The sequence below is a fragment of the Bos grunniens genome, chromosome 3 (assembly GCF_055505025.1).
Source record: "Bos grunniens cultivar Pamir isolate PY7600 chromosome 3, Bosgru_T2T1.0, whole genome shotgun sequence".
In the NCBI taxonomy this organism is placed as follows: Eukaryota; Metazoa; Chordata; class Mammalia; order Artiodactyla; family Bovidae; genus Bos; species Bos grunniens.
Window position 1 is genome coordinate 82,470,419 of NC_141167.1, and position 22,037 is coordinate 82,492,455.

At 37.2% G+C, this 22,037-nt stretch overlaps 1 long non-coding RNA gene across 11 annotated transcripts in view; it reads right to left on the minus strand.

Annotated features, from left to right (window-relative positions):
• Window positions 1-22,037, minus strand: part of LOC147375928 (uncharacterized) — a 381,799-nt gene that overhangs the window by 184,912 nt on the left and 174,850 nt on the right. The window lies entirely within an intron of this gene.

Genomic DNA, 22,037 nt, shown 5'->3' on the forward strand with positions numbered 1-22,037 from the left:
ATTGGAAAAGACTCTGATGCTGGGAGGGATTGGGGACAGGAGGAGAAGGGGACAACAGAGGATGAGATGGCTGGATGGCATCACTGACTCGATGGACGTGAGTCTGAGTGAACTCCGGGAGTTGGTGATGGACCGGGAGGCCTGGTGTGCTGTGAATCATGGTGTCACAAAGAGTCAGACATGACTGAGCGACTGAACTGAACTGAAGGCAACAAAAGAACTGTACACAGAAAATTATAAGACACTGATGAAAGAAATCAAAGATGACAAAAGCAGATGAAGAGATATTCCATGTTCCTGCATAGGAAGAATCAATATTTTGAAAATGACTATACTACCAATTGCAACTACAGATTCAGTGTGACCCCTAACAAATTACCAATGGCATTTTCCACATAACTAGAGCAAAAAATTTCAGGATTCATATGGAAATACAAAAGTCCCCAAATAGCCAAAGCAGTCTTGAGAAAGGAAGAATGGAGCTGGAGGAATCGACCTTCCTGACTTCAGATTATACTACAAAGCTATGGTCATCAAAACAGAAAAAACAGAAGGCACAAAAACAGAAACATAGACCAATGGAACAAGACTAAAAGCCCAGAAATAAACCCATGCACCTATGGGCACCTTATTTTTGACAAAGGAGGTGAGAATATACAATGAGACAAAGACAGCTTCTTCAATAAAAGGTACTGGGAAAACTGGACAGCTACATGTAAAAGAATGAAATTAGAACACTTCCTAACACCATACACAAAGATAAACTGGAAATGGATTAAAGACCTAAATATAAGACCAGAAACTATAAAGCTCTTAGAGGAAAACAGGCAGAACATTCAATGACATAAATCAGAACAAGATCCTCCCTGAACCACCTCTTAGAATAATGGAAATAAAAACAAAAGTAAACAAGTGGGACCTGATTAAACTTGAAAGGTTTTTCACAGCAAAGGAAACTATAAGCAAGATGAAAAGACAATCCTCAGAATGGGAGAAAATAATAGCAAAATAAACAACTGACAAAGGATTACTTTCCAAAATATACATGCAGCACATACAACTCAATGCCAGAAAAACAAACTACCCAATCAAAATGTGAGAAAAAGATTTAAACAGACATTTATCCAAAGAAGACGTACAGATGGCTAATAAACACATGAAAAGGTACTCAACATCTCTCATTATTAGAGAAGTACAAATTAAAACTACAAGGAGATATCACCTCACACTGGTCAAAATGGCAATCATCAAAAAGTCTACAAACCATAAATCCTGGAGAAGGTGTGGAGAAAAGGGAACGCTCTTGCCCTGTTCATGGGAATGTAAAACGATGCAGCCACTATGGAAGACGGTATGAAGATTCCTTTAAAAACTAGGAATAAAACCATCATATGACCCAACAATCCCACTCCTGAGGAAACCAAAACTGAAAATGACACATGTATCCCATTGTTCACTGCAGCACTATTTACAATAGCTAGAACATGAAAGCAACCTGGATATCCATTGACAGATGAATGGATGAAGAAGTAGTGGTATATATACACAATAGAATATTATTCAGCCATAAGAAGGAATGCATTTGAGTCCGTTCTGATGAGGGGATGAACATAAAACCTATTATACAGAGTGAAGTGAGTCAGAAAGAGAAAGATAAATATCGTATTCTAACACATATACATATATGGAATCTAGAAAAATAGTACTGAAGATTTATTTTCAGGCCAGCAATGGAGAAACAGACATAGAGAATAGACTTATGGACATGGGGAGAGGGGAGAAGAGGGTGAGATATATGGAAAGAGTAACATGGAAACTTACATTACCATATGTAAAATATATAGCCAACAGGAATTTGCTATATGGCTCAGGAATCTCAAAGAGGGAATCTGTATCAATCTAGAGGGGTAAATGGGGTGGGAGACGGGAGGGTGGTTCAAAATGAAGGGTATATATGTATACCTATGGCTGATTCATGTTAAGGTTTGATATAAAACAACAAAATTCTAAAGCAATTATCCTTCACTAAAAAGTAAATTAAAAAAAATAAACGAGTGGTCCTCTTTTTCCTCCATCTTCATAAGAGGTGAAGAGAAATTATATACTTATGGAAAATTCAATACAGCAAAAAGAAATGAAATATCAGTATTTACACACCAATAAAGAGACCAATAAAATATATAAGGCAAAAATTGAGAGAATTAAAGGAATAATAGAGAACTATAAAATAATAGAGGCATCAATACCCCACTCTCGATAATGGATAGAACAAACAGAAAGAAGTAAAGCCATCAAGTACTTGATGTGATACACAAACTAGATTTAACAGGGATGTGCAGAACATTCATCCTGAAACAACAAAGTACACATTATTCTCAAGTACACTCAGGACATTTTTTCATGATAGATCATAGGTTAAGCCACCAAAAATTATTCTCTCAAAATTCTCCAAGCTAGGCTTCAACAGTATGTGAACTGAGAGTTCCCAGAGGTTCAAGCTGGATTTAGCAAATGCAAAGGAACCAGGGATCAAATTCAACATCTGTTGCTGCTGCTGCTGCTGCTGCTGCTGCTGCTGCTGCTGCTGCTGCTAAGTTGCTTCAGTCCTGTCCGACTCTGTGTGACCCCATAGACGGCAGCCCACCAGGCTCCCACGTCCCTGGGATTCTCCAGGCAAGAACACTGGAGTGGGTTGCCATTTCCTTCTCCAATGCATGAAAATGAAAACTGAAAGTGAAGTCGCTCAGTCGTGTCCGACTCTTGGCGACCCTATGGACTGCAGTCCACTAGGCTCCTCTGTCCATGGGATTTTCCAGGCAAGAGTACTGGAGTGGGGTGCCATTGCCTTCTCCACAACATCTATTAGATCATCAAAAAAGCAAGAGACTTCCAGAAAAACATCATCTTCTTCGTCACCGACAATGCTAAAGCCTTTGACTGTGTACATCGATCACAACAAACTGTGGAAAATTCTTCAAGAGATGGGAATAACAGACCACCTGACCTGCCTCCTGAAAAACCTGTATATAGATCAAGAAGCAACAGATAGATCTGGATATGGAACAACAGACTGGTTCTAAATTGGGAAAGGAGTATGTGAAGGCTGTATATTGTCAACCTGCTTATTTAACCTATATGCAGGGTACGTCATGTGAAATGCTGGGCTCAATGAATCACAAGCTGGAATCAAGATTGTTGGGAGAAATATCAATAACCTTAGATATACAAATGACACCACCATTATGGCAGAAAGCAAAGAGCAATCAAAGAGCCCCTTGATGAAGGTGAAAGAGGAGAGTGAAAAAGGTGGCTTAAAACTCAACATTCAGAAAACTAAGATCATCACATCTGGTCCTATCACTTCATGGCAAATAGATGGGAAAATAATGGAAACAGTCAAAGACTTTATTTTCATGGACTCCAAAATCACTGAAGATTGTGTCTGCAGCCATTAAATTAAAAGATGCTTGCTCCTTGGAAGAAAAGCTAGTACAAACCTAGACATCATATTAAAAAGCAGAGATATCACTTTCCTGACAAAGGTCCATACTCTCAAAGTTATGGTTTTTCAAGTAGTCATGTACAGATGTGAGAGTTGGACCATAAGGCTGAGTGCCAAGGAATTGATGCCTTTGAACTGTGGTGTTGGAGAAGACTCTTGGTAGTCCCTTGGACTGCATGGAGATCAAACCAGTCAGTCCTAACAAAAATCAGTCCTGAATATTCATTGGAAGGACTGTCCCTAAAGCTGAGGCTCCAATACTTTGGCCCCCTGATGCAAAGAACTGACTCATTATAAAAGATCCTGATGCTGCCAAAGATTGAAGGCAGGAGGAGAAGGGGACAACAGAAGACAAGATGGCTGTGACTCAATGGACATGAGTTTGAGCAAGTTCCAGGAGATAGTGAACATAGGGAAGCCTGGCATGCTACAATCCATGGGGTCTCAAATAGCTATACAGGACTGAGCAACTGAGTAACCACCACAATGGAAGAAGTTAGAAGTCAATAACAGAAGGGCTTCCCAAGTGGCACAAGTGGTAAAGAATCTGTCTGCCAATGCTGTTGATGCCAGAGACGGGGGTTCAATCCCTGGGTCAGGAAGATAGATCCCCTGGAGAAGGAAATGGCAACCCATTCCAGTATTCTTGCCTTTAAAATTCCATAGACAGAGGAGCCTTGCAGGCTATAGTCCATGGCATCTCAAAGAGTTGGACAAGAATATGTATGCAACCAGACCACCACCGTATCAACAGAAGGAAAAACTGGAAAATTCTTATTGTGGAATTAAACAACAGAGTCTTAAACAACCAACATGAGAGTCACAAGTTAAGTTTTATTATGGACAAAATGACTACAGCATGGGAAACATCAACCTAGATAGCTTTGAGAAATTGCTCCAATGAGATAAGGGGAAGCTCAGTATATGTGTGATTCTGGTGAAGGTGGAAAACATGTAATCAAGCACATGTTTTTTGCAGAAAGTTGATGCTAGTCACAAGGAGCAGTTATCATGGATGATTATAGTGCTTTTCTAGATATGAAGAGATACAAGAATTGGGCTCATAAAATCGGCTCCAAAATATCTAACTATTGGAAGACCAGTTTTCCTCGTTTTTCTAGAGTAAACAGTGCCTCATTTCTGTTCTCCATAATGAACTCCTTTTATGGGGGTGTTGAAAATCAGCAGCTGCAGCACGACATGATGTAACCATTGTAGAGGTAGATGACAAGTGCCAATTTGTAGTTGACAGGATAAAATATATGTTGTGCTAACACATATCGACAGAGCTTTCAGTTTAGTTACTCAGTCATGTCCAATTCTTTGCGACCCCATGGACTGCAGTACACCAGGCTTCTCTGTCCATCACCAACACCCGGAGTTTATTCAAACTCATGTAAATTGATTCAGTGATGCCATCCAACTATCTCATCCTCTGTCTTCCAGTTCTCCCCCGCCTTAATCTTTCCCAGCATGAGGACTTTTCAGATGAGTCAGTTCTTCACATCAGGTGGCCAAAGTATTGGAGTTTAAGATTCAGCATCAGTCCTTCCAATGAAAACTCAGAACTGATTTTCTTTAGGATGGACAGGTTGGATCTCCTTGCAGTCCAAGGGACTCTCAAGAGTCTTCTCCAATACCACAGTTCAAAAGCATCAATTCTTTGGCACTCAGCTTTCTTTATAGCCCAAATCTCACATATATTCATGATTATTGGATAAACCATAACTTTGACTAGATGGACCTTTCTTGGCAAAGATAGCTTTTTGTTTTTTTGGTTCAATCTCCATTTTTATTCAGGAAAGAGGATTATTTCTAGTTTCAATACGCATAGTTTTTTTTTTTTTTTTTTTTAAGATTTACTGAAAAGTATTTTATTTTTATTTATTTTTACTTTTATTTATTTATTTATTTATTTTTACTTTACAATATTGTATTGGTTTTGCCATACATCAACATGCATCCACCACGGGTGTACACGTGTTCCCCATCCTGAACCCCACTCCCACCTCCCTCTCCATACCATCCCTCTGGGTCATCCCAGTGCACCAGCCCCAAGCTTCCTGTATCCTGCATCAAACCTGGACTGGCGATTCGTTTCTTATATGATATTATACATGTTTTAATGCCATTCTCCCAAATCATCCCCGCCCCCCCAACAGAGTCCAAAATACTGTTCTATACATCTGTGTCTCTATTGCTGTTTCACATACAGGGTTATTGTTACTATCTTTCTAAATTCCATATATATGCATTTTAACATGCTATCTAGTTTGGTCAAAACTTTTCTTTCAAGGAGCAAACCTCTTTTCGTTTCATGGCTACAGCCACAGTCTGCAGTGATTTGGGAGCCCAAAAAAATAAAGTCTGGGAAATAGTGAAAACACTGACAATGTATTTGCCATGAAGTGATGGGACTAGATGCCCTGATCTTAGTTTTCTGAATGTTGAGTTTTATGCCAACTTTTGCACTCTCTTTCACTTTCATTAAGAGGTTCTTTATTAATTCTTCACTTTCTGCCATAAGTGTAGTGTCATCTGCATATCTGAGGTTATTGATATTTTTCCCTGCCATCTTGATTCCAGTTTGTGCTTCATCCAATCAGTGTTTCTCATGATGTACTCCGCATATAAGTTAAATATCAGGGTAACAATATACAGCCTTGACGTACTCCTTTTCCTATTTGGAACAAATCTGTTGGTTCCATGTCCAGTTCTAACTGTTGCTTCCTGACTTGCATACAGATTTCTCAAGAGGCAGGTAAAGTGGTCTGATATTCCCATCTCTTTCAGAATTTTCCACAGTTTGTTGTGATCCACATAGTCAAAAGCTTTGGCACAGTCAATAAAGCAGAAGTAGATGTTTTTCTGGAACTCTCTTGCTTTTTTGATGATCCAGTGGATGTTGACAGTTTGATCTCTGGCTTTTCTAAATCCAGCTTAAACATCAGGAAGTTCATGGTTCATGTATTATGAAGCCTGGCTTGGAGAATTTTGAGCATTACTTTGCCAATGTGTGAGATGAATACAATTGTGCAATAGTTTGCGCATTCTTTGGCATTGCCTTTTTTGGGGATGGGAATGAAAACTGACCTTTTCCAGTCCTGTGGCCACTGCTGAGTTTTCCAAATTTGTTGGCATATTGAGTGCACCACTTTCACAGCTTCATCTTTTAGATTTGAAATAGCTCAACTGGAATTCCATCACCTCCACTAGCTTTGTTCGTAGTGATGCTTCCTCAAGGACTACTTGACTTTGGACTCCAGTATGTCTGGCTCTAGGTGAGTGATCACACCATTATGATTATCTAGGTCGTGAAGATCTTTTTTGTATAGTTTCTGCATATTGTTGCCACCTCTTCTTAATATCTTCTGCTTCTGTTAGGTCCATACAATTTCTGTCCTTTATTGTGCCCATATTTGCATGAAATGTTCCCTTGGTATCTCTAATTTTCTTGAAGAGATCTCTAGTTTTTCCCATTCTGTTGTTTTCCTCTATTTATTTGCATTGATCACTGAGGAAGGCTTTCTTATCTTTCCTTGCTATTCTTTGGCACTCTGCATTCAAATGGGTATATCTTTCCTTTTCTCCTTTGCTTTTCACTTCTCTTCTTTCCACAGCTATTTGTAAGGCCTCCTCAGATAGCCATTTTGCTTCTATGCATTTCTTTTTTGGGGGGTTGGCCTTGCTCCCTGTGTCCTGTACAATATCTGAACCTCCCTTCATAATTCATCAGGCACTCTATCAGATCTAGTCCCTTTAATCTATTTCTTTCTTCCACTGTGTAATCATAAGGGATTTGATTTACGCCATACGTGTATGGTCTATTGGTTTTTCCCACTTTCTTCTATTTAAGTCTGAATTTGGCAATAAGGAGTTCATGATCTGAGCCACAGTCAACTCTCAGTCTTGTTTTTGCTGAATGTATAGAGCTTCTCCATCTTTGGCTGCAAAGAATATAATAAATCTGATTTTGCTGTTGATCATCTGGTGATGTCCATGTGTAGAGTCTTCTCTTGTGTTGTTGGAAGAGGGTGTTTGCTATGTGCCGAGGACCAGCCCCGGCTGATCCAGGGTATTCGAAGGGGAGACGGCGTCGGCGACCTATTCAAATGGTAATTAGATATATAAAGAGTAATAGAATGAGGATAGCTCAGTAGGAAAATTCAGTGGAGAAAAGAGGCTGAGTAGCTTGGTTTACGCGGAAAATCAATATAACCCGTGACACCAGGTTAGCTCTGACCACGGAGGCCGCAGGCTCCCTCTCGAATAGCGGAAGGTGCCCCACCTTAGACACCTTCTCGAGTGGGTCTTAGAAGCCCAGGCAAATAAGTGGTCGCAGAGGATATCCACGCTCCAGATGGAGACTTCAGCCGGAAGTTAAAGGAAAGAATGACATGGGGAGACCAAGCATTGGTAAGCAAGGCCCCTAGCTTTATTTTTAACAGGGGCTTTTATACCCTAAGTTACACATAGAGGATAATAGGGGATGCAAAGTCAGCAGTCTTTGATTCTTATCAAAAACCAGGGTTTCTTTCCTGCAAATTTATCGTATACAAATGGTTTAGGTGATTTACATCATTTTCTGGCCAGAAGGCCTACTAACATTTTATGACTCTTGACAAGGACTTATCAACAAAGACTTATTTTCTCTAAGAGTAATTATTTTAAGGTTTGGCGCCATCTTCCAAAGATAAAATTGCATTCCTATAGGGCGGATGTGTAATGGGTTTACAACAAAGGAAAGAATTTATTACCTTAAGGGTCTAAAGTTACTAACACCAAGGCCACTACTTATTTTTTCTATATACCAACTACTAATTAATACACATTCAAGGATACAATTCAGGGGATGTGAAAACTTGGCAACAAGCATTGACTCATCAATGAAATCCTTTACTAGTTTATTCTGACAGTTTCTAACTCTCTGAGAGGCTCTAAGCTATTTGAATATCTTAAACTTCCCGTGCCTCTGGAGGCTAGGAGACTGTAAACAATCGTATGCATAGCTGCAGGAGTCCGGGTAAACTTGTCAGGCGAGTTAGAGAGCCATCTGAGGGGTTTAAACACTCCTAATTGCCCAGGAACTTTATTAATTGGAGCTGTAAGTTAACTCTTTGACAGAGAGAGAGCGAGATGGTGGTAGGGGACAGCCCCCAGTAAAGTCAGAGGTGAGAGCACAAAGCAATAAAGTAGGCAGACTCTGTTTTTTGGGGGGGGAAAATGCTCGAGAATATCCAGGCGGACTCCTGAGGCTCGAACACGCCTTTGCGTATGCCAAGCCTCCTTCCTCATGACCTTTGTCATGAGCGGAATGCCTCACCGGCTCCCGGCAGCTATGACCAATGCGTTCTCTTGGCAAAACTCTGTTAGCCTTTGTCCTGCTTCATTCTGTACTCCAAAGCCAAATTTGCCTATTACTCCACGTATCTCTTGACTTCCTACTTTTGCATTCCAGTCCCCTATGATGGAAAGGACATCTTTTTTGGGTGTTAGTTCTAGAAAGTCATGTAGGTCTTCATGGAATCGTCCAACTTCAGCTTCTTCAGCATTACTGTTCAGGGCATAGACTTGGATTCCTGTAATATTGAATGGTTTGCCTTGGAAATGAACAAAGAACATTCTGTTGTTTTTGAGATTGCATCCAAGTGCTGCATTTCAGACTCTTTTGTTTCCTATCATAGCTACTCCTTTCTTCTAAGGGATTCTTGCCTACAGTAGTAGATATAATGGTCATCTGAGTTAAATTTACCCATTCCAGTCCATTTTAGCTCACTGTTTCCTAAAATGTGAGTGATCACTCTTGTCATATCATTTTTTTTAAATTTTATTTTATTTTTAAACTTTACATAATTGTATTAGTCATATCATTTTACCACTTCCAATTTGCCTTCATTCATGGACCTAAGATTCCATGTTCCAATGCAATATTGCTCTTTAGAGCACTGGACTTTACTTCCATCACCATCACATCCACAACTGGGTGGTGTTGCTTTGGCTCTCTCTCTCCAATCTTTCTTCTCCTCTGATCTCCAGTAGCATATTGGGCACCTACCCACCTGGGGAGTTCATCTTTCAATGTCCTGTCTTTTTGCCTTTCATACTGTTCATGGGGTTCTCAAGGTAAAAATACTGAAGTGGTTTGCCATTCCCTTCTCCACTGGACCGCATTTTGTTAGAACTCTCCACCATGACCTGTTCATCTTGGGTGGCCCTAAGTAGTTTGATTGGGCTTGTAGTTTCATTGAGTTAGGGCTTTGGAATAGCTGTAAAATATCAAAGTAAATTTCAAGCCCATTGCTTTAACCACTAGGCCACAATGAAGTAAATATCAAAGCATGTAATTAGATCAGATCAGTTGCTCAGTTGTGTCCGACTCTTTGCAACCCCATGAATCGCAACACGCCAGGCCTCCCTGTCCATCACCAACTCCCAGAGTTTACTGAGAGCACTTCATAAGTATAAGTGGATTGATTTTTCCACAGAACCTCGTGATCCAAAACATTTATGAACTTAATTTATATAGGTTTTAAATGTACAACACAAAATCTGAAAACAATATGGGAGAAATGAATTGAAATTATAATAGAAGATTTTAGTAATGAAAACAATTAAATATTTAAGATAATAGAAGTGTTAACAATATCATTTTGCTCAACCTAGCAACATATATAAAACAGTCCATTCAACAACAGGAGGATATATAAGCATCTAAAGTAAACACAGAATATATACCAAAATTGACCATATCCTGGGCTCAGGGATAGGAAAAATCAAAATGGAATTAAAATAGATTTCAATTTTTTTTAAGTATCTGGACAATATTCAAATATATTGAAATTAAGCAAAACACTTCCTATTAACATAAAATGAAGAAATGTGGGACAAGTTTGAACAAAAAGAATCAATTAAAACAAAATATATCAAGATTTATGGGATGCAATTTAAAAGCTGTTTATATAAATTTTTATCATTAAATCCTTATAAAAGATTAATGATTAAATCAATGATAATTCTTCTGATTTACAAAATTAGAAAAAGGAACAGCAAAGTAAGCCCAAATAAAAGAAAAATGTAATACAGAGGAGGAATAAATGAAATTTAAAATAAAACATTATTAAAAACATCAGTGAAACCAAGCTGGTAAAATTTTAACCAGACCGATCAGAATATAAGGAGAAACATAAATTCCCATTATCATAATGAGAGAAGAAATATTTATTTTAGAAATTATAGATATTAAATGGATGATAGACAATTATTTGTCAAAACTTCAGCAACTTAGATGCGAGTAACGACTTCTTACAAAAATTACCAAACACTTTTTTAAAAGACGGTATTAATAGCTCTAATTTCAGGCCATGTAGCCTTCAACAATTTATCCACAATTTATCTCTGTAGCCTCTGTACCTTGCTTCCACATTTATAAAATAGAGATACTGACACTGCATTAGTTACAGGATTGCACAAAGGGTGAAAGAATATGTGGAAAATCTTCAATATAGTGTCTGACACATAATACGTGCTGTGTGTGATAGCAAGAATGGTTACGACTATAATTTCAAGATTTTAACCTCCTTTTTGGTTTTGACTCAGGATTTTCCTCATACATTTTGTCAGCTAAGTCATCCTTTTAAAAAGCTTTTAACAAGCTTTAAAATCATCCTTTTAAAAAGTTTTTAAATTAAAAATTTCATTTTGTTTCTGTCATAAAATAAAATCCCATTATTTCATTATTTCATGTATTTTTTTCAAAAAATTAAAGTTATAATACAGATTAAAGATATCACCAACTAGGTTATGGTTCTAACTTGACAAAATCGATGATTGGATTATTGCTAAATTTTTGAACTTTGGGGAAGTCTTCAATATTAAATCCGTGGTGGATTCATGTTGATGTATGGCAAAACCAATACAATATTGTAATTCACCTCCAATTAAAATAAATAAATTTATATTTTAAAAAACACAGAAAAGCACAAATCATAAAGAAAACACTGACATAGTTAATTATATTAAAATAAAAATTTTATGTGCATCAAAAACTTCAAAACAAAATGAAAAGATGAGTTATCTGCTAAAAAATAAATATGGGAAAATTATAACCAATAAAGCAGTATCCAGAAAATATGAAAATGCCTGTATATGGATAAGAAATAGATACCTAAAAAGAATGGACTGGCGATTCATTTCACATATGATATTATTCATTTCACATATGATATTACACATGTTTCACTGCCATTCTCCCAAATCATCCCACCCTCACCCTCTCCCACAGAGTCCAAAAGACTGTTCTATATATCTGTGTCTCTTTTGCTGTCTCACATACAGGGACAACAGAGGATGTGATGGCTGGATGGTATCACCGACTCGATGGACATGAGTTTGAGTCAACTCCAGGAGTTGTTGATGGACAGGGAGGCCTGGAGTGCTGGGATTCATGGGGTCGCAAAGAGTTGGACACGACTGAGTGACTGAACTGAAGAGATACAGGGTTATCATTACCATCTTTCTAAATTCCACATATATGTGTTATTATACTGTATTGGTGTTTTTCTTTCTGGCTTACTTCACTGCCATTCAAATATTCACTTAAAAAGAATATATTTGAATCAATTCTAATATATTCTTTTTAAGTGAATATTTGAATGGCATTAGTGTGTGTCATCGGAGAAGGCAATGTCACCCCACTCCAGTACTCTTGCCTGGAAAATCCATGGACAGAGGAGCCTGGTAGGCTGTAGTCCATGGGGTCGCTAAGAGTCGGGAACGACTGAGCGACTTCACTTTGACTTTTCACTTTCATGCATTGGAGAAGGAAATGGCAACCCACTCCAGTGTTCTTGCCTGGAGAATCCCAGGGATGGGGAAGCCTGGTGGACTGCTGTCTCTGGGGTCGCACAGAGTTGGACACGACTGAAGCAACTTAGCAGCAGCAGCAGCAGCAGCAGCAGTGTGTGTCATTAGCAAACAGGATCAAATCCATTGACTTCTTTTTCTAAAAGCATTACATATAATTTCCAGCATTTGCTTTGACTTGTTGTAATATGTACTTTCCCATTAGTATTAACTTATTAAGCATTTCCTACCCTCCTTTGGGCTTCCCTTGTGGCTCAGCTGGTAAAAAATCCACCTGCAATGTGGGAGACCTGGGTTCAATCTCTGGGTTGGGAAGATCCCCTGGAGAAGGGAAAGGCTACTCACTCCAGTATTCTGGCCTGGAGAATTCCATGGACTGTATATGCCCTTCCCCTCTATTAAACACCGAATGTATTTAACTTTCTATTCAGTGGGGAAAAAATGCTTATGCAATCCAGTCAAAAGCACTTAATCTATTGATCCTTGGTATATGTGTTTAATCCACATGTGATCTGTACATGCAGATTTATGCCTTCTATTATAAATTACTGCCAGAGTCCAACTCCAGCAACCAGGGATTCAACCTGAAGAGATGATGGTGTCAGCCAATCAGACAGCCTCTCAGTTTTCTATGGACTGTCTCTTTATTCCAAGTTTAAGGTTCTCTTTTATACTTTTACAAAAACATTAGGCCAGAGGTTTGACATTTTCAGTTCCCCCTCTCCCAGATTGATTAACTCCATAAATCATTGTTGCTCTTCAAACAGAGTTCCTGCTTCAGTGATTCTCTTGGTATAATATCATCTATTATCTACCTCTTCTAATGTGTCCTATAGTTAACTTGTGATTACATTGTAACTCATGCTACATTCCTCAGTTTATTATGTATCTTCCTAAATCCTGTTTGCCCCTAACATCCTGAACTCACTATCTCTTAAAAAGGCTTCTAGTTATAGTGTCTCTAAAAATTTCTAACTTCTATAAGCTATAGCAAAATATGCTAACTTTACAACATTCCTTAAATCTTTAACTTCTAACTGTTTTAATTATTTCTAAGCCCTAAATTCAGTAAACTCCTTTGCATAAACTTTCTCCCCACAAATAGGCTTCAGATATCAATCCTTCCCATGGCCTCAAGCTACGGCCTATGTGCTCATCTGGGAACACTCTTTTGTAAAAGTCCTTGAACAAATATCAATGATTAACTTTATGAGTTATTTTCTGAGCAATGCTGCAGAAGGCTTTGTGCCTTCTCATGCTCCTCTCAAGACCAATAAGCACCTTAATATTCCTTTTCAGTCAACTCAGCCAAAGAGAGGAAAAGACAAGTCAGAATTACAAGGCCTAACTCCTTCATCCTGGGATCCGTGCCTGCGGAATGAGGAGTGGGGGCTGGGGACCGTGCCTCCATTTTCTCAGTAATGCCTAATGCAGCTCCCGACAAATTACTTCTATGAAACACCTATGTTTAAAGATGTGTAAAATGTTAACCGCATACCAATGTTGTGTCTATATTTTAAGTGATCAGAGTTTTTATATGTTGATAAAGAGTTATCCAGTGAATCAGAAATACAGCTATAAGATCTCATAGACAGTGTGTTCTTTACAGGGTATGTTGTGAGATTTGTCTTAAAAAGCACTGTATGTTAGTGCTAGTGATATAGTAATGTACCAGGAATAGGTGTAGTTGGTTGTATGTAAGCATTTTTTTTTAAATGAACTTTTTTTCTATTTTAACATTTAATGCTTCCTATACTGCTAGATATATGGCTTTAAAGAAACAATGTAACTCTGTTGGAATGATTTGCTAAATGAATAGGGTTATACATTCTAGAGCGATATGAACTATACCTTTTTAGTATGCTTAGTTACAGACAATGTCACTTAAATGTGCAAATATTACAAGTCAAGTGAGCCTTAGAAAGCATCACTACGAACAAAGCTACTGGAAGTTGATGGAATTCCAGTTGAGTTATTTCAAATCCTGAAAGATGATGCTGTGAAAGTGCTTCCTTCAATATGCCAGCAGATTTGGAAAACTCAGCAGTGGCCACAGGACTGGAAAAGCTCAGTTTTCATTCCAATCCCAAAGAAAGGCAACGCCAAAGAATGCTCAAACTACTGCACAATTGCACTCATCTCACACACTAGTAAAGTAATGCTCAAAATTCTCCAAGCCAGGCTTCAGCAATACGTGAACCATGAACTTCCTGATGTTCAAACTGATTTTAGAAAAGGCAGAGGAACCAGAGATCAAATTGCCAACATCTGCTGGATCATAGAAAAAGCAAGAGAGGTCCAGAAAAACATCTATTTCTGCTTTATTGACTATGCCAAAGCCTTTGACTGTGTGGATCACAATAAACTGTGGAAAATTCTGAGATGGGAATACCAGAACACCTGATCTGCCTCTTGAGAAATTTGTATGCAGGTCAGGAAGCAACAGTTAGAACTGGACATGGAACAACAGACTGGTTCCAAATAGGAAAAGGAGTTCATTAAGGCTGTATATTGTCACCCTGTTTATATAACTTATATGCAGAGTACATCATGAGCAATGCTGGACTGGAAGAAACACAAGCTGGAATCAAGATTGCCGGGAGAAATATCAATAACCTCAGATATGCAGATGATACCACCCTTATGGCAGAAAGTGAAGAGGAACTCAAAAGCCTCTTGATGAAAGTGAAAGTGAAAAAGTTGGCTTAAAGCTCAACATTCAGAAAACGAAGGTCATGGTATCCGGCCCCACCACTTTATGGGAAATAGATGGGAAAACAGTGGAAACAGTGTCAGACTTTATTTTTCTGGGCTCCAAAATCACTACAGATGGTGACTGTAGCCATGAAATTAAAAGAGGCTTACTCCTTGGAAGGAAACTTATGACCAACCTAGATAGCATATTCAAAAGCAGAGACACTACTTTGCCAACAAAGGTCCATCTAGTCAAGGCTATGGTTTTTCCTGTGGTCATGTATGGATGTGAGAGTTGGACTGTGAAGAAGGCTGAGCACTGAAGAATTGATGCTTTTGAACTGTGGTGTTGGAGAATACTCTTGAGAGTCCCTTGGACTGCAAGGAGATCCAACCAGTCCATTCTGAAGGAGATCAGCCCTGGGATTTCTTTGGAAGGAATGATGCTAAAGCTGAAACTCCAGTACTTTGGCCACCTCATGCGAAGAGTTGACTCATTGGAAAAGACTCTGATGCTGGGAGGGATTGGGGGCAGGAGGAGAAGGGGACAACAGAGGATGAGATGGCTGGATGGCATCACTGACTCGATGGACGTGAGTCTGAGTGAACTCCGGGAGTTGGTGATGGACAGGGAGGCCTGGCGTGCTGAGATTCATGGGGTCGCAAAGAATCGGACACAACTGAGGGACTGATCTAATCTGATCTGATCTGAATCTATTCATTTTCCTATTGTTCAAAATAATGTGAGATAATCAATTTCAAATTTTTCAATCTAGTAAATCTCAGCATATTTTGTTAAATAGTTGAAGTGTTTAGAGTTAATGGTACAAACCATGTACACTTCTTCACAGACTTTGTACCAATTTAAACAAAGACATATAACCACAAATAGTTGACATTTTTATTTTTGCTTATTCAGAGTATCATACCTTTAAATATCATTATGATATCATATCAAAGTTTGGCAGTAAAACAAGAAAATACAATTAATTAATTTTTAATAAAATATTTAATTGTTCATATCATTTGTTATTTCTTGTATTATCCAATAAAAAGTAGTTGTCACTAATTAGATTTATTATCACCATTATATTTTGATCAGTTTCATATTCTTTCTGCTTTGAAGGATATATCATATCCATATTACAGCATAACTAGTTACTTTTTTGAAAGGTGATGTTGAGTAGACAGATTTTCTTTTTTAAAGAGATATCATAAAATGAATATGATTTATATTATTGATTATATTTTATAGAAAAGTATCCATTTCAAAGGTCTAGTATTATTCATTTTAAAAATTAGTCATGTTCTATTTTGTGATTTCAATCATATCTACAGTATAAATTATTTCATTTTACCAATACCACTAATTGGGTTTTACTTCACTTTATTGTTTACAAATATCTTTCCTTCGTGAGAATCTGAGTTTCAAAACTTTATCATTTCCTTCTCCATGAAGAACTTATTTTTTCTCAAAGCGCATGTCTGTGGTTTATAAATTTCTTGTTATTTTGCTTTTCTGATAAAGTCTTTATATCCCCTTCATTTTTAAAGGATAAATTTCTGGATATAGATTTGTAGGTGCTTTTTTTGTTTCTTAATTGTTTAACACTTTAAATATTTCACTCAGCTTTCTTATTGCTTGCTTAGTTTCTAGTAAATTCATTGCAACTCCTATCCATGTCCTTCTATTTTAAAGTTTTTTTTTTTTTAATTTTATTTCAAGATTTTCTCTTTGTTGTCTGCTTGAATAAGATAAACTCATGTGTAGATTTTTTGGTATTTATTCTGTATTGTGTCCCTGGATCTATAGCTCTGTCTCCCTCTCTCTTTCCTCTTTTCTCTGCCCTCTCTCTCTTCTACACTATGCACCACTCATACCATTCACTATTTCCTGAATTTTTCACACCATGGGCACCACTGGAAAATGGGATTCAAGCTATTTTTATTGCCATAAGTTCATATAACATTTCCAAACAAACACCTTTGTTTCTATCATTAATGACTCAGTAATTGTAAACACCTCTTTAGTAACAGTAAACCTAATAATCGTTTATTTTCTCAGATCTGTATTCATTTTAGGTGACAGTTTGAAAAAGTGTTATAACATGTTGCCACATGTGACCCCAAATAAGAGATGAACAATATCTCAACCCATCTATGCCCTGTTGTAGAGACAATTTGACTGATGATCCACTTGGGCGTCATGACAATGGTAAATGCCTATAAAAAGCTTTCAATTCTTATTCTCAAGCACGTACTTATCTTGTAACAGTTACTGTAACATTATCAGTAACAGCATTTTGCTGCCTGGAATCCATCCCTTGTTTACACTTAGCAAAGCACTAAGAAGAATGAAAATTTAATACATCTAAATGTGTTTAACTTCTTTTCAGGGAACAGATTACTCATTGCCTCATTGAGCATCAACAACATTTCAGGTATGCAATAAGTCAAACATTGACAGGGTTTCTGCTCAATAGTTCCATAATAAAACTGAGATAAGCAGAAGAAAGGATATAATTATGTATGTTCAACAGTAAGGCAAGTCGAAAAACAGGAAGATTTTCAAGTAATGAGGTACTCTTCGTTATTCATTTTTATACCTCTCATATTTCCGTCTTTCAGCTAAAACCTACTTACATACAAAATGTAAACAAATAAACTACTTGTTTTTGCATATACAAATGCAAATAATACATTGAACATATATATGGTTCTAAACAGTTTTCTGTTACTCCTGATATGAGAAAACCTATCCTGCCAACATCCAAAGGGATTAGTAGGCATCTGAATATTTTTATAACCCTTTTTTATTGAAAACTATATTAACACAATAAATAAATAAGTAGAAAATATTTAGCAAATCAGACCCAGCAATAATGATATTATTTTAACACACAATGGAATGACTAAGAAAACCCTTTTATTTTTGTGGTCCTATTCTTTTGGTACTGTAATTTGTCAAATTTGGGAGAATTAAAATATTTTAAATGCTATCATAGTATATTTTAAATGCTATCACAATATCTATTTTTCTAATAAAAACAATATATTAATTGAATCTAAATATTAAAATGCTATGTTCAACTAAGTAAAGTTATAAGCTGTAAAAAGTTATTCAACAACTTCCAGTTTGAGAGTTTTTGCTTATTTTAATGACATAAGTCATTCCCATTCACTAATAAATTTTTCTCTATTGGTAAACTATGTCCTTTGAAAGTTGTTTTATTCAATAAATACAATGCATACCTTACTTATATTTATTTATTATTGGTGCTCATCACACTTACAGTGACATCCATTCCCCTACCTTGATCACACTGTGATATCATGTTTCTATGAAAAAAAAAAAATCAAATATGTAAGATCAATGAAGAGAGGGACTCAGAAATTAGGATAATACTTGCTGTATAGTATTTGTTTAATGAATATTTGTTGAATGTTTGACTGAATGAATTTATAGGACTGAATATTGGCTATACTGCTATCTAAGGATAAAAGTATCCATCTTGTCAGAATGCTTTAAGAAGGTCTTAAGTATGTAACCCAATCTATCATTCTCCCTTGAGTCTTCTCAAAGGTTCCTATCTCTTGCCTGTTTCTGTCGATGATTCTCTGTTCTGCCATTTTCCATTTTCCTGTTATATGTCACTGTCTGCATTTATGGACAGCAGGTTTCTAGATTGCTATTGCAAGTCCCTTCAAAGGGGTCTCTTTGTGTTTGATGTTTACTTAATGCAAAGCAGGCTCTGTATGTTTTCAGTTCCCACACATTACTTCCATATATACAAAAACTTCAGTGATTGATGAAAAGATTAAAAGAAAACAAAGGACAGACTTAAACTGTACTCTAATCATTAATCTTGCTGTAGTTAAAAGCTCTCATGTAGTTACGCACCTCATGATCTCAATGAGTCAAGAAGACTCAAGATTTTGCCCAATATGACAATGCAGTCACTATCTATAGAGATCAGAAAGACTATAGATTGAGAAGAGAAAGAAACAAGCTTAGTTCTAGATGTGTTGGTTTTGAGACACTCTGGAGATACTCAGACTGAGAAAGCAGGCAGAGGTATATATTAACTGTTCTTAGAGCTGTGCTAGAACTATAGATTCTGTAAACTTCAGAGTATCAGTTCAGTCGCTCAGTCGTGTCCGACTCTTTACGACCCCATGAATCACAACACGCCAGGCCTCCCTGTCCATCACCAACTCCTGGAGTTCACTCAGACTCACGTCCATCGAGTCAGTGATGCCATCCAGCCATCTCCTCCTCTGTCATCCCCTTCTCCTCCTGCCCCCAATCCCTCCCAACATCAGAGTCTTTTCCAATGAGTCAACTCTTCACATGAGGTGGCCAAAGTACTGGAGTATATATATATTTAAATTTACAGGATTGAATTAAATCACGGGAGTTGTGTGTAGAAAGAGAAAAGGTTAATAAGGAAAAATAAAAGAACTAAGAAAGGACTTTGGGAAGTAGAAGGCCAATGAAAAGAAATGACATCTTTTCTTCTTTCCAAGGTAAAGGACTTTGGAAGTACAAGGCCATGTGAAGAAACAGTATTCCACAGCAAGGAGTGATCTTCTATCCTCTCATTTAAGAAAAGAAAGCAATCAAAACTAAGGATATTTAAAGAAAATGTCTCTTTCTAGTTTATAGTAGATTTGAACTTTTACCCAATAGAGCTGAAATTTGAGCAATACTGCCAATAGTACTGAAAATTTATGATTAGATTTACCAACTTGGATATTTTTGTGACCTTGACAAGTGCAGGTTTGACAGGATAGTAGAAATGAATACAAGAAGCTTGAGAAATAATTAAATTATAGACATTATAATTAGAGCATAGATAACTCCTTGAAGACTTTTTGTTTTATAGAACAGAGTACAGTGACAGAAGCTGGAGGGACATGGGGTCACTGTATGAGAAATATCATGGAATAGTTCCATGCTGAGGGTAAAGATTCATTTGAAATAGAAAAGATGTACATCTAGAAAATAAAGTGTGTAAGTGGCTTAAGTTATTTTTGATATAACATTTTATTAATAAAATTATTTTTAAATACTGTTAAAAATATGATCAATAATTAAAGAAAATCAAACATGGTCACCTCTGTTTAAGTAGTCTCCGTTATTTTCTTGCTTTGAATAAAACTAAAGTGGTGGGGAGAAATATACGAAGAATAAAATTTTGTTCCTGAAACACGCATGCACTTCCATGGTTAACAATTAACAATAAGTCTGCTCTGCTTTTAGAGAAAATGTGTGAATGTTAACATAAAAAATTGTTACCATAACTCTCTTTCTAGCAATCTTATAATCATATTATGCCATAAGGTCATTTATGTCTGCATTCTCAAATTCTAAGTATTTGCAAACAAAAATAGTTTAAATGCACCTCATACTAGAACTTTTGAAGAACTACAACCAATATGTGGAGTAAATAGTAAAGATATACATTACCCAGTGTTGTTACATGAGCCAAACTGACTTTTTAGTCAGTTAAAGGTTTTATAACTGTGCAGTTTTCAGTTTTTAATGAACTTTGTGTCTGAGACACCTATAATTCACACATACTAGAAGTACCTGTCAGAGGAGAAAAGATGGCATTAGGTCCATCATGATTTCCCCTTGAAAAGTATCTTTTACTTTCATCAACTTACCTTGATGGGTAGAAACTAATACTGAGCTCTCATTGTATGCCCAGGCTCTATGCTCAGGGCTTTGAATGAATCCCTTTACTGGAGCTGATTCAAAAAAGGGGGGGGGGGAAATGAAGGTAAAATTATTTAAAGAAACAGTCTTGGCTTATATTTCTAGTTTACAGGAGACTGTACTTAGAATACATGTATCTCTATCTCCCTAAAACTCGAATATCCATTCTTTTTCTCATGAAGTAAATGATAGAAGGAAAAAACTGAGAAAATTTTAAGTGATGCTTAAGTCAGAAAACAAAAAGTCATCCCTTTAAGGCTGATCTGAATTATGTTTTCTACAAGGTAACATGCAGGTAGGCAGGATTATTTGGCCACCCTAGGAAATGGCAACCCACTCCAGTGTTCTTGCCTGGAGAATCCCAGGGACGGCAGTGCCTGGTGGGCTGCAGTCTATGGGATCGCACAGAGTCGGACACGACTAAAGCGACTTAGCAGCAGCAGCAGCAGACATCATTTTACTACCCAAAGTAGAAGCCCTTCCTTGCATAAGAGGGAGTGGGAAAGTACAGTAAACAATGATGAGAGGAAACAGGTTTGGATGAACAATCAGGAAAGAAAATATTGATGAACTAACTCTGAACATGACTGGAGGATATACTGAGGGCAAGATTTCACACAGACTCTATCTACCCATGCTACTAATAACTACCTCACTTTGTATTTTTCCCCTGATCATTTGTCCATTTTCCAGTACTCTGAATCTAAATGCATTATTTTAATAAGTGTTTATTAAGAAACTACTATATGATGGAGCTACCAAGGATTTCCCTGGTAGCTCAGATGGTAAAGAATCTGCCTACAATGCAGATTCTCTGGGTTCAATCCCTGGGTCAGGAAGATCCCCTGGAGAAGGAAACAGCAACCCACTCCAGTATTCTTGCCTGGAAAATCCCACGGACAGAGGACCCAGGTGAGCTACAATCAATGGGGTCACAAACAGTTGGACACGACTGACGGACTAACACCAGCCTTATGATGGATACTCTACTAGACATTGGGTATAAAATTACATCACAGTCCTTGGCCTCAGAAGTATATATTAATAAATTCCACTAAAGAAAAACAGCACAAACAACAAAAAGAACACTAACAAAACATAGGGATTCAAGTGCAATGATAAAGACACTAATTCAAGTGTATTAATTACAGTTTGACCTTGTTTGGGTGATTGCAAATGGAATGGACCTCAGCATTAGAAAGGTCCTCTTAAAATAAGAAAAATACAAGGGATTAGATAAATTAAAAGTGTTTTGAT